Genomic DNA, 16,747 nt, shown 5'->3' with positions numbered 1-16,747 from the left:
CTTTTTATTGTGTCTTCTAATCAAGCATTTGGTAGAAAAATAATATATATAAATATAGTTCCATTACATATTTATTTACTATATACAATCAACAACACGGAAGATCCTTGTTCCATAAAAGTAACCAGATGAATATCTTAGAGCATGCTGATGTATGTATGATAATATGTTCTTTCAATTATGATAGAACATCAATAATAAGCACAATAAAACACACCAAACTAAACAAGTATTAAACAGAACCGAATGATCTATGTAAATCAAATGAATTAAAAAGGACAAAGAGCTTTTGAACAAGAGTTTTGATGTTTCCAACTATTAAATTATATATTTATTTTTTGATTTTACTGCTGAGGAGATAGAAACCAAGATTTCGACTAAGGAAAAAAATATATATACACAATTAAAAAGCTTTGTCAAGTAAAAGCCGCCGCTTTGTGCCCCGCTATATATATATAATATATTCAAGCCATTCTATAGAAGGTCAGTAAAGAAAAAGTTTTTATCAAGGCCGCCGCTGCAGTGGGAGAGAGATGAGAGGGAAAGGCTGCTCTTGGAGGACAAAGTAAGGCACTTTCCTAAAGAGTAAAAATAAAATAAAAGGCTTTTTTTCTCTGTCCTCCTCTCTTTGGTGAGGCTATATCAAAGCCTCTAATATGTATAGAGAGAAAACTCATAAAAAACAAAACTTGGGAAAGGAAGTTCTTGGCTGAATTTGCAAAATAATAAAAATAACAGAAGCCTTCTTCTACTTTTCTCTTTCAACTCCCCTTTTGCTTTTCAAAAAATAGCTCACTCTATATCTGAACGCCATTCTTTTGCTCTGCTAAAGCATACTGCGAATAGAGAGAAAAGTCATTTATTATAATAAAATGTTATATACAAAAAGGTTTCGTGAGTTATTTATTTAAATATTTGCTCATACGACTCAGAAGAAGAAATCCATATTTTTATGAAAGGTCCTATTTCTAAAAAAAAATACAATCAGTCCTACTCATTTTTTTTTTACTTGGAAAGTTTGGTTTTTTTCTTCTCCGTTCGTCCTCTGTCTTGCTCCATCAGCTACTACTATGCAGTCTTTCCTTCCTTGTAACTTGTACTTACTTACTTAATAATAGAAGCATGGCCCATTAAGAGAGAAAAGCAAAGAAGGTAAAAAAAAGCGAGTACATAGAAACCAGAACTGTTCTTTTTATTTAGATATTTAATTCCCTTTCACACAAAAGCATTTATCCCCAAAATGGAGTCCGGATTTTATTGGTATTCCAAGTTCTGGAATGTTTTCATCATTTTTCAAAGTTAGAGTACTCAGCAATTTAATATACTTTAAAGAGTACTTTATATCCAGTAGTCCCAGTCGAATTGCAAGTATCAGCTTGCGAGTTTAAGTCAAGTCTCGAGTCTTTGATTCTATGAATAAGTTGAATCACAAATCTTACAAATATTGAGTCGTGGCCGAGTCTCCATCTCTGATTGCATGTTTTTGAAAGCCCAGATCCGGGTTGAATTAAGTCTCATATATCGGGGTCATTTTCAATGCAGCTGTGAAAAATCAATCAATATTATCATTATGAAATAAAAATCATGCACAAGTCATGTGTTTTAACCAGCTGTTATTACAGAAAATGTTGCAATCAAATAAATGGGTCTCAACACCAACCCTCCAGCCCCTATACTATCCCCACCCTAGGCTTGTCTTCTACTTAATCTACAACAGAGAAACATAGAACTCATTTTATCATCTCATGGTAATTTTAATATTTGCCGCCTCTTGATTGTTGTTATTCTTCTGTACGTCATACGTAGGGATAGGATTTGTAGAATAGTGCAAGGAAAAGGCAGGAGCGAGACAAATGGTATTACAGAATTAAGACCCTTGGTAATATGAAATTCTTTAATTTACTTTATTTCACAAAAACATGCTTCGGCTTCCAAAAGTAGCAGAACCTTTTCTATTTTCTTTGATAATCGCAGTTTGCATTCATAAATGTATTCCATTATTTTCCTAACATACTTAGACACAGTAAAACATAAAATTTCATGACATTTGGCACATTTATAGACTACTTAATTAATGGAACCGCTACTTCAGTTATGGAGTTTTTGAATTGATTGACATAATATTTGAATAAAGCCTCTATTTTTGCAAATTCATCAAAACAGTTCTTGGCACAATATATTAATCAGCCATTGGACAGCATATTTGTTTAATTAAGAAAGCTTTTGCACTTTTCACAGTGAACATGATTTTGAAAGGTTTTTCGAAGACAGTGCCCAACCTAATAATATAGAGAGTTCATTTTAGCAATGTCGAGTGGATTCATGGGGATGAATTTATTTTCTTCTCGAAAATTGTTATCTTCATGTTCTTCAAGATTTTTTTTTCTCTTCTAAAGACACGATAAACGTAAAGTCATCATCCTCATAGCTTGCTCATTTCTTTCATTGCAAAAATTGTGTAAGAGTAACGATTAATCTGCAATTCTGTGTCCATAATTTTGACATCTTTCTCCTTCAACTTCTTCTGTAATTCCTTTATTTCAGCTTCATAAAGAGGAACCTTCTATGTTTAAAATATCATCAGTACAGGGAAAATATTAATATATTATATTAAGGTTCATATACAAGGTTATACCCGGTTCAACTTCAGCGGTTCTATCGGTTCACGTCTCAGTTCTTTCCTTTCAACGGTTTCAGTATCGGTCTCGGTTCAGCTTTATCAGTTCCGATCTTCTGTTTCGGTTCTTTTTTTTAACAGGCTCGATTTTGGTAAGAGGCAATCGAGAATGCTTCGAATTTTGATTATAGTTATAGTTCAAGTATAGCCTAATTGTTGAGTTTTTTATTTTTTTTTCATCCTCGAGTTGGAGTAATTATCGAATTCAACACGATTCTAAACTATAGTTTTGAATCGTTTATGGGAATCTCAACTCATCCAGTAAATTTGAATACAGGTCCTACATTCAAGTATGGCCATCGTTCAATTATATTATTTTTTAAACAAACTGGCAGACTGTGGCAACGTCTTGTGTTAAAATAATACAAATATTATTTAATAAAATATAAAGATATGTTAATCACATCGATGACGCTGTAATTTTTTTTGTTACGTGCCCTTGGCACCCACTGCAGATGTAGTCTTCTATCATGGCGTCCCAGTGCTGGCTGACAGTGGCTTTGAGACCCTCGGTGTTTGGATGAGGGGCAATGAATGAATGAGTCTTTCGGACTCTTTTATGACACTCTTAGCCCTCTATAGCCCTAATGCTGCATCCACTCTAGATTAAACTTTTTGATTCTAAATAATGCAGAAGGCCTGCAGTGTCCGTCATCCAAACACCTAGGTACACACAGCCACTGTTATCCAGGTACCACATCTTCCGTGGCCTGGAAGCCATCTTTATTGCAAAGGGCGGCTATATTAATTATTAAGAGAGCTTAGACAAATATATCTATAGTTTAAATTCTATTGTTATTTCATCCTGTTAAAGTTTAAAATTCAAAGTGTTCAGATTTTAATGGACCGCTCGGGTTAACAAATATTGCAAATTTTTGTAAATTTTCTTGACTTTTTTTGTTTTGTTACTGCTTTGAAACTATGTTCACGGACTGCAGTAACTGCACTTGCAGGCCGAATCTTTGGATTAAGTACTTAAACTAGTGAGAAAAGACATGAAACGAATGGATATCAAAGACTTTGGATTCTATAACTACAAGCAGGACTTTCTCTCTCCAACTTCCTCCAACTATCATTTATACCTAATATAGACGCATAATATATAGTAGGCATTAGTGTTGTGTCGGTCTTTATTTAGAACTGAAAATTACAGTCTCGGCCCGGTTTAGTTTAATCCAATAAATCAGTAATAAATACTTATAAAGTTCGGTCCTAGATGGCGTCACATCACTTTAATTATTTCTTCATATAATCAGTTCGAGTACAATGAGTCCTTAAGACTGATAATACCGGTCCTAAAACTGGACTAGACCGAATAAATAAATACCGTAACAAGACAAAGGTTTTTATAAGTCATTGTTTGTTTTGTCCAGTTTAGTCTTAGGGCTTATCCCATAAGTTCCTCGTACCGGTCCTTTGTAGTTTTAGGACGGATATCCATGACTGAATTGGACTGGCTCAAGACTGAACTGTACAGGACTGGAGTCTTCAGTCCAAGGTAAATAAGGATCAACACAATACTAGTGCTGTGTCAGTCCTTATTTATTTGTTCTAGTCCAGCCTTAGAACGGATCCTATCAGCTCTTGTGACCGGTTCTTCTGACTTTCAGTAATATAACTAATTAAAAAGGAAGAAATTAAGTTGAGTGACGTCATCAAGGACTTAACTTAATCCATTTTAGGACTGAATTGGACTGGCTCCAGACTGAACTGGTCGGGAATGAATTCTTTAGTCCTAAATAAGGATCAACACAATACTAGTGCTGTATAAGTCCTTATTTATTTGGTCCAGACCAGTCTTAGGGCTGATCTGATCAGACCTTGCGACTGGTCCTTCTGACGATCAGTACTATAACTGATTAAAAGGAAGAAATAAAGTTGAGTTTTATCATTTTTAGGATGGAATTGAACCGGACAGTGACTGAAAAATACAGGGCTGCAGTACTTATTGCAAAATAAGGATCGTCAAAACACTATTAAATATATTATGTACGTATCATAAACTGGAACAAAACACTCTACAGTTTCATTTACATACATAGTACACGAACGTTAACGAAATAACCAACAAACAATATGTGAAAGAGAACCATACACCAAAGCAAAGCAAAACAAAATAACAATTGTATTATACTATTGGTTAATATTTATTTGTACCGGGTGACACTAAACATTACAGTTCAAAATTATGAGGTTATAAATAAATTATTTTAAAAATTCCGGCTCTACATAGTATCTATAAAATTGTGCTAGGTCATTTCATTCACAGTAAATTCATTCTCTGTAAAATTCATCTACGGACATTTCATTCCCACTTTAAAGATTGATATTTAGTGACGTCATATGGTTTGAATCCAGAGATGAACTTAAAAAAGGTACGTGTAAGTTATCATGGAGAAGGGTGTGATGGGTCCAAGCATATTTTCTTATTATTTACGTAGATCTGAACTGTGAAAAGAGAATGGGGGTGGTGAATTGATGGGAGGGAGTAGTCGTAATGATGTCATTTACTTTTACTTCCCAAAGTCTAAACAATATCTGCGGATCAGGATTCCATTCGTACTCACTATTAAAGACTTATGATGACGTCATTTCTAATCCATTAACACCATAAATCCCTCATATCCTTGTCCCAATCATAACAAGTCATCATCATCTCCAGTGTCCATTGCCCAGGCCTTCCTACATACATAAAAACTACTAACTGGTATTGACCTGTTGACGTCATTAAATATTAAAGCTGGAATGAAATGTCCAGCGACGAATTTTAGAGGGAATGAAATTACTAGGAATGAAAAGACAGAGAATGAATTTAGTGAGAATGAAATTATAAGTCACACTTAAAAATATTGGTTCTTGTTAATTTTGCACGAATATTTTGGCTGCCTACATTCTTATCAATATGATTGACTTATCAACCATTGATTAATGAATTTTATAGTCAGTATAATTCTTCTATGATTTTGAGTTGTATAAATTTAAGGTTTAAAAACGATATATAATCATGAAAGAGTTGCTAAAGAAACAACGTGAAGTTGATATAAAATAATAACTTTGAGGAATATTATGTGTGTGTCTTTAGATGAGTTTCCACACTGTTGAGCCTAGGTATCTCAAACTTTGCATGGGTACCATATTTGAACCTGGTCGGCTAATACGGTGTGCTAATTTTTTTTTCTTTATTAATGGGGGATCAAATAAGCTTATTCTATACTCAAACCCAAAAGATGTTTTTGGGAGCTCAAGAAGACTAACTAGAGGGTTGAATTATAAACCAAAAAGTGATTAACTTCTCAAATAACTAGTATATGTATTTGAACATTTATCAACATTTATTCAAAATCAAAAAAGTTATGGACAAAAAAAGAAATCAGTGAAAATTGGGATTTCATTTTATTTTTTATTTTTATTCAAAAAGGAAAAAAAAAAAGGATTTCCAATGACATTGGATTCGTAGATAAAATAAAGTGAACACGTATTTCATCCTCGTACCCTTTACTTAGATATTCTGTTTTCAAGAAGTAAATAATAATGACAACAGCTTTAGAAAATAAAAAAACCATGTTCAAATCGCGAAATAGAAAAAGCCGCTCTTTCAAGGGCATATTTTTTACACATCTTTCTTTATATATATATGTTTTGTAATCATAGAAAGAAAGAAAAAGAGAGAAATATTAATAGCAAAAGAGTAAATGGAGCGTAGGAAGTTATGTTTTCTTATTTCTTCCAGTAAATGAAATCTACTGCTATTGTATTAGACTTGGAATAAATCATTTCTTCCTCTTCTATGTATATTGTATATCGTCCAATAAATAGGTTTTTAATGGTGTGCTTTTACATATGTAATATGTATATATCTTGGTTCAAAATACATATTTATTATGTGGTGCTTGCATCAACTCAAAAGCAATCTGGAACTAAAAGCAAAAAGAGGTGAAAATATATTATACTACGAGTATATTAAAGGATAGTTCCTCTAAACGTCCGCAATTTTCTCTGATCTCATCCCATTCCCCTACAAACTATTTTTTAAAGCAAACATACAAGGTTGTGCACGGTTCGGGTACAGCAATTCTATCCGTCCCAGTCTGGGGTCTTTCATCTTAGCGGTTTCGGTTCAGCTTTATATGTCTTGGTCCCATTCTTGGGTTCCCTTTTATGCAGGCTCGGTTTGGTAACTTGCACTTAAAACAAGGAGCGTTGCTAGAAAATTCGATCCCCAGAAAGGATATTAGAAACAAACAGGGCTTCACCTACCTGATACGTAGAGCCCCAAGTTCCATCAGTAGCCCCGAAAGCTAATTATGCTTAAGGCAATGGTTTTCAAAGTGTGTGGTGTGAGGGGGGCGCAGGGAGATTGAGAATTGAGGATTGCTTTCAGTCTACACAATGAAAGTACACATATGTAGTTTAAAGGGGGCCTCATTTGGCAAAGTAAAGTTTGGGAAACCTTCTTTTTTTTCCTCTCTCTTGGCCAACAAGGCTTATCTATAATTCAATTTAATAGTGGGACTATATATAAACAAAAATTATTGAGATCAATAATACAAATACGTAAGAATACAAACGTCTACTAAAACAAAAAGACATTAAAATTCTATCAAAAACATAGAATAAAAACACAAATTAACATATCAATATAAGATAAACACAAAAACTTGAAAAGAAAACACTGAAATGTAGTTTGTTTATAAAAGGATTATTATCCCTTTTAAAACACACTGGTGAAGTTTCACAACGGATAAAACACCGAAGAGGTAATAGTCCGAGGAAGTATGTTTCGAAATCAACACATGTTGAGCCTTTGTAATAGTTTCATTAATAATCTTTTTCTTTTTTCCGTAGTAAAAGGCTCAAAAATCATCGCTCTTCATCTTATAAAAATCAAAATGTTCCTCTAAAAGTTTGCCAATGGGGTTATAAACTGGAAGGAGCGTCTCGCATTGAAATAGAAAATGAGCGCTCGTCTTGTCCTTGACCCGACAAAACTGACATATTCTGTTATCTCCGTAATAAAACTTTGCTCTTACTTCTAGGGTGTTCAGTGTTCTATACTTAAGCCATTTTTTCTGATGATGATAGTAATGAATTTTCTATAATACTTATGCTTTTCTTTACAGAGTAATTTATTGCCCTTCTCTCCAGGTATTTACCAAAAGGCTCCCATGTTGGAGTTAGAGTGGATTTTGTAAGATCCGACGTACTAAGAAAAAATAATCAAAGACGTATCGACAATGAAGGTCTTGTAACTGGTACATAAGTTTGGGAAACCTTTACTTGGCTAACTACCTGATTATTTCAGGATTTTTTTCTGTTTCTTTTTTAAAGGGTAGGTTGGGTGTACCATAAGGGTAACAACGTGTTTCATTTACATAAAATTATGTAGTTGAAATTTGATTATAAGATGACAAACATACCAAAAAATACAACAAACCAAAATAAACACAATAACTAAAGACTGATAAGCAGTATATTGCGGTTTCGGTCCCAGTTTTGGTTCGACTATGTCGGTTCCGGTTCTATCAGTTCAAGGACATGAACTGCTAGACCAATAATGGCACAACCTTGCAAACACACACTAATGGAAAGGAAATTTTGTACAAATGGCATTTAACCATATCAGTTGCGCATTATACTTCCTTACGACAAAATACCTCTGTCTGCTTTTAATGAGGAGCAAAAACTTTGTGCACTTTTCTGTATTTTGTGCAATTTTAATGGTAAAAAAGATAAGGTATTTTTGCCGGAAGGGGTTGAGTGCACAACTCGATTCGTCCAAAAATTCAAAAAATGTATAGAGTAGGATGACCCACTGATGATGACTTCCCGGAAGCGGCCAAAATCAACCTAAGTCCTGCTTTGTTGTTGAAAATAAACAAAAAATTGAGGGGAATCACGAACAATCAATGAATGCTATCCCTGACAACATCAACGTAGCGTCCCGTTCAACTGTACATCGTGTCATTAATGAACATCTAGAGTACCACAGCTATGCACGTTGCAAGGAAAAGCTTGTAACCCTGTCAATCCGGGAGTAAAGTGTCACCCGAACCAAGACTTTGATCAAGCTAAAACTGAAGCCTCCCGAGAAAGATAGAATTTTTGTCAAACTCAGCAGTATAACTCAAGGAACAATAGATGTTTTGCAAAAATACCTCATAAACTCTCTTGAATTATGAAGGGTAAGTACAGGAAGCAAGGTATGTTTCCTGGCACTGTTAGCAGCAAGAGTCACGTTATGGGGCCCTTCATCTTCAACCAGTGTATGAAGGTCTCAAAGCCAAGGCTAAAAAAGGTTTTTACACACCAAAGTCTTTCCCTGGATCTGCATCATCATGTAAGACCAACCCTGGACACCTTTTCACACCAGCGAAACAACAATTGATTTTCTTGAACATGATGTAGGTCACACGGAGTTCTTGGCCTCCTAACTTCCCAGAATTGAACCCTGTAGATTATTTTGTGTGTGGCAATATTGAACAGGTTGCCAATGAAGTTCCCCATAGCAGCACCAGATCCCTGAGAGCTGGGATAAGAAATGCATTCTGGCCTTTAACCAGTGGGAGGATCAAGAAGGCAGTTGGGTGTTTGCTTAAACGTTGTCAACTTGTGCTCCAAGCTATCAACGATTTTATTGGTTAAATGTCCAATTATTAAATTTTTTTTTAATATATATATTTTTTTTACCTACATAATTATGTTTTCTTATTTGACCATTTATTTGTAACTAAATAACATAAAAAAATATAAGAAAGTAACCAACTCTCAAGCATGATGTCATACCTTAAAAAAAGAGAAAAAAAGAGATAGAAACAAAGACAGAGAAAAAAAAATTAGGGGCTAGAACTTGAAAAGCTTGAAGTGTAATCCCTCTTGTGAGTTGGATCCTGAATTCAGGATCGATGTTCGTCGATGGAGAAGAGTGCATTTGTGGGGAGGAATCCCTGGCAACGAAATCCCCTCTGAACTGCCCCACACCACCTATGATTCTAGGTATTAAGTACTATTAATTTATGAAACTAGAAAAGTTGAAAACCTAAAATATAAGTTCATTTTATAAATGTAAATCGTGCTCTATACGTTTTCTATTGTCTATACAACCAACCACAATCCTCGAACATCTATAAAGTCTCAATTATTATGTTGAGTCTACCCCTTCTAGTTCATTACTTAGTTATGTGAATAGTCAATGTCATCAGTGAGAACCATAAGGTTGAAGTGAGTGGTTATTTTCATTGTCTTTCCTAGGTTACGAGTGCATAAATTAGGTTCAGAAACTTAAAAATGAACTAGCAATAGATATAAGTCATATAACTTTCAATCCATTTCGTTTTTTGTTCACCATATTAAATATTTTATCATTCAAAATACCTGGCACAATTATTCCCTACATAGAACTAATAACTACACATGACCATAAATTAAATCTATATTTATAGTCTCTGCACACAAATGACTCAATAGTACTTATATAAGCTATAAAATATCCACGTAGTATTAAAATAATTCATGTGTGAATCTGATTTCCATTAGTCCCGCTCGGTAAAACAATGCTAAAAACTTTAAAAATGCGGAAAGGAACAGACTTTAGAGATAAAATCAAAAGTGTTCAAAATTCTAAGTTACTTACGTAGGGCTATCTTTCATTCTGATCAGACCAGATTACCCGGCTATTGAGGGCATATCTATTTTTTTGCTAATAAGTTGCTTTTTTTCATAAAACAAGATCAATTCCCCATGTCTCAAAGTTTTTTTAAGGAATGGGTTGTCGATTCAAAAATACAGCAAAAAAAAAAATATATATAAAAATCGAATTATTTTACTAACGGAAAAAGGGAAAATGTATATTAAATACGAATTAAAGAAGGGAATTAGGTAAATCAAAGAAGAAGATAATTAGCAAGTTAGTCTTATTATGTAGATATTTCTATTATGGTTGAAGAAGTAGATCATTTTAGTTAATTGTTCGCACATTTATGTATGAAAATTATATAAATTGCGTTATCTACAAATACGTAAGAATTAGAGATGAAATTCTGTCAAAACTTCCATCATATGTCCCAAGACATATAACGTATTTATTTTTTCTAAAAAATTTAAAATGCATGCACACATTTTTTTCTAATTGACCTCAGCTACTCAAAAATGTACCCGTTTTCGTCATTAATCCCTAGCCTCTTTATATCTGCAGAATATTAAATGTAGGGGAGGTGGAGGACACTTGCAAATAACCTATTTTTAGCATCAACCAGCTATAGCCACAAAATGTACATCACTATGGTAAAATACAAAAATGATCCCTTTATATGGAGTAGAGTGGACTAGAGAAAGTTGGAACACGTTTTAATTTTAGACAAACCAAATTTTTACACAATAGACATGCCTCTATTTACTAATAGTTAAACAAGTTAAAATATTATTATGACAAGTATTTTTTGTGTAATCATCATTTGAATGTAAATTTACCAGTCCATCCAACGATCAAGTCATCGAATTAACTTTAAGCTCTCGTTGGACCTGTTATCGTTGCCTGGTAGATTTTTTTTTTTTTTTTTCATATTTGAGTAGTTGAGATCAATTAGAGAAAAAATTGGGGGTATGAATTTTTAAAAAATTACATTTGATATTATGGGACACCCTAATGATATGCTATCAAAATCTATTTTTTACCATTATCTGCTTGATAAAACAGGTTAAAAAGGAAAAAAATGAATTTGAAATTTTTTGTAACATACCTACACTATATTTTCTAATATAGTACTTCCAATTTCCCCTCAGAAGTTTTCCGTGGTCAATTTTTGGAACAACAGTATTCCAAGAACTGTTTGACAAATATAATAATTATAAAAAAGTTAAAAAATTAGAAAGCACTCTTTAGTTTATTTTCTAAAAAATGAAGTCTAATTTTTTTTCAAGGCGTCTGCAGGATTATATTAATAAAATTTGTTGGAAAAAAAATTTTAAAATTAAATTTTTTCAACAGAAAAATTGAAAATCCACAGCTTTTCAAAAAATTAACTTTTTTACGCATATTTTTCAAATATCCAAAGTTGTTTTTTTTTAACTTCACACCAACATCACTAGTAAATGATTATGGGAGAACAATACAACATATACAATTAATAATGTAGACACATAAAATAATTAAACTCTGTTATAAAAAAAAACACAAACTTGGAATAATAAAATATTTGGAAATATATTTCATAGATTCGAGGTTTCGTCTATTTCTATAAATGCTCCGGGAAATTAATCATTAAAAATAATTGCATAAATAAACAATATCAAACTAACAACAAATAAGCACACGCCGCGTGTATCACTTTACTTTTGCCGCCTAAGGACTTCCATAAAATTAAAGTCACCCAGCGTGACCTGTGCCACTTTTATTGAGGTATAACATCCCAGGGATACCCTTTTTGCCACTATTGCCTGAAACTTTGCCACTGATTTGGACGCTATCCTCAAGGCCAAATTTTGGCTGCCCAGCAAGAAGCCGTATAGTAGTTTGTGCTGCGTTGGTATTCTCCTAATATTTTGGAGAGTACCCTCTGCCAGGACTCCCACCGTTTTCTCTTATCTTTTGCACTCCCTTAAGTCGTGCTCCAATCTCCACATCTCCTTACAGTGACAACAAAGACTCAGCTCATCTTGTAAATGCAGTCTTCTTTTGATGAGGCTATTTAGGGCATTCATAACCACGCTCATGGGCTTAGGTCTTCTGGTTGGGCTGAAGGGATCGCTTCAGCATCGCTATTGCAGGATGGGTAGTTTCGTTGCAGTTTGAAACATAATTTATATTATTTAGATTCAAATTCCTTCGTACGTATTTCCATGGATAGTGTATTTTTACCTCCGTATTTCCTTGAAGTGGTCCGCTAGCTCCATTATTTTCCAATATGCTCTTGGTTTTCGATTCTGGTACCAGACTTTTCCATGGTGTTTGATTAGTTGTACACACGAAGTTTCCCTTACAGGCTTCATACAAAAACTTTTTCTAGGGAAGAATGCCCTCAAATCCTTTCTTATACTAGGAGAACAGAAGAAATTTCCAATGAAGCATCACATTTATCATTCACAAACAACCTCCCCATTTCTCTATTTGTAATCTCCTATGTCCTCTGTATTTTGGAACAAGTACGTTATCATTACCCACCTTATTCAACTTTGTCGTGCACTCCTCGTTATATGGTAGACATCTCATAATGTTGGTTATGCTTGGAACTATCGTTGTATTCCAATATTTGATTCTGTCAAGTGTTTCAAAGTTATGTTTTGTAATGTATAAAATCATTAATTTTATTTTATTGTCTATTTTTTTAGCTTTTTTTTTTGTTGTCATTTTCCATAGTGATGCTATTTTCTAGTTAGTATTGCTGCCTTTTTTACATTACAGGACTCCTTGTATAGTTTCTCTGGCACTTCCATATTCGTCATGACTTGAGTCTTTTTTTTATTTATTTTAAAGCTTGATCTTTCTTCAAATAATTTAAGAACTCTGCACAGGGATTTCCAATCTGACTCAATCAACTGTTCACTCATCAAGATAGTCACATCATCTGCAAATAATAGATTTGTAACCTTTTTTCCTCCAATTTTTGTTCGAAATAGATGTTTATCAGTCATCTTTTGTAGGGGGCTGATTTCTATCCCAGAGACCGTCATTATTTTCGTTTTTCACAATCCAAGCTCAGAAAATGTCTTTGTTATAAGACGAAATGACGAAAATCCGTGCTTTCTAGAAACATTATTTTCTCAACAAAACCGTTCTTGTACGGTGAAAAGTTTCTAATTCCTCCTTTAGCTCATCTTTTTCAACAAATGCATCCCAGTCTACATCGAGGCTGCCTATTTTTGTTTTTTTTTTTTAAAGGAGGATAAAGCTTTTTTTATGGATCACAGACCGTTTGATCTTTTGACAGGAGTCGATGATCCCACATCGTTTATTGAACTATAATAATTGGAATCTGAAACATATGTCTTGGTAATGGGAACAAACATGGACAACGACGACGACTGCACTTCCTCGAGAATCCTATTCCGAATGTCGGAAGATCTGTTCTTCTCTTTCGAAGGAATAAACTCTTTGCTTAAGTTCAAGAGATCATTTGATACTTTCTTGTTTTGAAGGAGAAGAGAAAAAACATTATTGAGCCTTTTAGGATGAGGAGATTGTTTTTCTTCTTTCTTGATAAGAGAAGTGAAACTTCCTAGTCCGACCCAGTCCCTACTAATAATATAAGTGGCCTTGACCGTACCATAATTGAAGAGTTAGTTTTAGCAACCCTTAAACACATTAATCATAGACCTAATTATATTTTGCAGGTGCAATTCCTCTGCAGAATTACATAGAAAAAACTTTTTTGTCATAGTCAAATATGTATTATTTTTAGTGAATCGAATGATTCCTTTGTTTTATTAACAAGTTTTCATTGCAAAGTTTATATATACGAGGTTTGTTCAAAATGAAAGGTGGATTTTCAAATTTCATGGGCAAGGTACATTTGGTTCGCACGATTTTTTTATGTTAGTACGCTCAACAAGAACATAGATTTACTGTTTCATCTATTTTATAAATTTAATTTGTTTGTGAGAGGCACAATAGTTAGAATTATTTTATGAGTTTGCTATTGAAAAACATGGAGAGTTTGCATTAAATTTTGTGTAGAAAAATGAAATTAAGTCCTCTTAAAAACTTAAAATGTTTTCAAGAGGCATTAGGTCAAATTGTTCCGAGTAACAAAAATGTTTACACGTGGTACAAATTCTTCCAAGATATCCAGGAAGATGCAAATGACGAGCCTTGCTCTGGACGCCCAAGCTAGTCAAAAACAGATGAAAGTGGATCAGAAGTTCTTACCATATGGTCGTACGGTCAATAAAGAGTATTATCTTGAAGTTATTGCACCGCATGTGAGAAGCAATACGAACAGAACTTCCGAAATTGTGGGAAAAAAATTTAAGGCTTTTGCACTACGATAATTGATAATGCCACCGGAAACTCATCTTTGCTTGTGAGAGATTTTTTGCTTGAAAACTCTAGAAAATCTAAAACCGATAAGGGCACAACCTTGGCCATAGCACATTTGTAGGTCATCTTTTCGACATTTTGCCTACCCATTATTCCAAATATTGAACAAATCATATTTAAAATCACTAAGTTCGAATAATTCACAATTTATAGCGAGAATCGAACAACCCTTGATAAGACTCACTGTCAAGATTTTATTGGAATATTGACATTAACATATTTCTATCAATCCTTTGGTAAGGTTACTCCTAGTCTTTAGGGCAGTTTTTAGTGATACAATCCCGTTAAAAGACTTCCAGACGTGCCCAAAGATATCAATTTTGCATCTCCAAAAACTACTGTAAAACAAGTTCTTTATATACAAAAAACTACATCTGTTCAAGCCAAAAGTGAGATTGATATATTTTGTCAAATATGTAAAGGGCCTTATACTTTTCAATTGTTTTTTTTCCACATTGTTTATTAATAAATGAAAAAAAAAAAAAAAAAAATAGAAAAATTTCTATGCAACTTAGAATTATATCTATTTTTCAATAGTAAATGTTCATATAAAATTAATCAATATTTAATTTCAAAATTAGTTATTATACTTTTAATTCATATTATTAAATATAATTTATCTTTGATTTAAAATAAATTTAATGTTTTATTGTAAATATTTATGACCGGGTCATTTTGACCCGTAAGGAAAGGAGTACAAGAACCAAGACCGACAAGCAATATATTGCGGTCTTGGTTATGATTCTAACTGTTTATAATCTTTTCATATTCCATCTACATAATTTTATGTAAATAAAACACTTTATTATTTATTCACATTTTTGAAAGTGTATTCAAGATTACATATATATTCATAATATTAAAAGCTTCTCCCCGAAGCTTCTCCTCGCGGGCCCCACATTTAAAACCATTTTCTGAAGCAACCTTAGATTTCAGGGCCCTGCTGGAAACTTGGGGCAAAATGTACTCTATTTATAAGGTAGCTGAGGCCCTGTTTGTATCTTATCTCATTCCAAAAATTTTTTACTTGTTTTTTAAGTGCCAGTCACCGAACTGAGCCTGTATAAGAAAGAAACACTAGCAATAGACCCGCCGAATCTGAACCGGGAACAATCTTGGCTATGGCATATTTTGTGTGTTCAGAAATAATTGCAATAAAGTTTTCAGTACATTTCCTTTATTCCATTCTATTTTTGCTAATGAGGATAATTCAATCTTGGCATTTTTTGACACAAAATTATCATATATAAGAAAAAAAATGGTTTTTTCATGTTAGGATGAGTCAAATATACATCTTCATCCAAAACATCCTCTTCAAACTCCAGATCTTGTAATTCTTCCTCATCAAGGATATTTTTACAAGTTAATTTGGGTTGCGTTTATGTACACACATATTGCGTTTTTAATATATTTGTCACTCTAAATCTACTGATTCTACAATAACCGTACCCTTACTGCCTGACCCATATGATCATATTTGGTCCTTAAAGCAATATATCAATATTTCTTTGGTGTTTCCTACATATATATATATATGACTTTCTAAAATTATTTATAATATAAAATATTATTTCAAAATGACTGGTCAAAATATCCCGTAAGACACAAGTTTACTCAAAAAAGTTCATTTTGAGGACAAATAAAATGATCAAAAATTATTATTTTTTTTCTTTTTCTTATGTTGAGGTCTGTTTTGGTAAAGTAAAGAAATCACAAGTCTGAAAAATGACAATAAGAGATATTTTTTGTAAGTTAAAGTTAAAAAGAGTTATTTTGATCCCTAAAACGATTCAAGGGTATATGGAGCAAAGATAAGTTTCTTAAATTCAATAAGGGTTCTAACTATAGTTTTCCTTCATTAAGTTTCTTAACTCAACTCATTAATTTGAAAATTTTGAGTCTTTAAGTGACTCAAATGCAGGGGAGTCCACAGGGGTGGGCTGGAAGGGATGTAGCCCTCCTTTCAAAAAAGATAAATAAGAAATGTTTCTGTTTACTTGAAAATTTGAAATTATTTTCAAAAATTTAACATTTTAAAA

At 33.1% G+C, this 16,747-nt stretch overlaps 1 protein-coding gene across 40 annotated transcripts in view; it reads right to left on the bottom strand.

The window, feature by feature from the left end:
• Positions 1-453, bottom strand: part of Rdl (Resistant to dieldrin) — a 67,376-nt gene extending 66,923 nt beyond the window's left edge. For 9 of the 40 annotated variants that reach the window (XM_071889323.1, XM_071889315.1, XM_071889326.1 and 6 more), the window contains exon 1: positions 87-379. The gene's annotated coding sequence lies outside the window, so the exon portion shown is untranslated. Of the gene's footprint in view, positions 1-67 lie in introns of all 40 variants that reach the window. The other 31 variants (XM_040714230.2, XM_071889322.1, XM_071889314.1 and 28 more) reach the window with 10 other exon arrangements.
• Between the last annotated feature and the right edge of the window lie 16,294 nt (positions 454-16,747).

Source organism: Lepeophtheirus salmonis, chromosome 6, assembly GCF_016086655.4.
Source record: "Lepeophtheirus salmonis chromosome 6, UVic_Lsal_1.4, whole genome shotgun sequence".
Classification (NCBI taxonomy): domain Eukaryota; kingdom Metazoa; phylum Arthropoda; class Copepoda; order Siphonostomatoida; family Caligidae; genus Lepeophtheirus; species Lepeophtheirus salmonis.
This window is presented reverse-complemented; position numbering and strand designations above follow the sequence as displayed.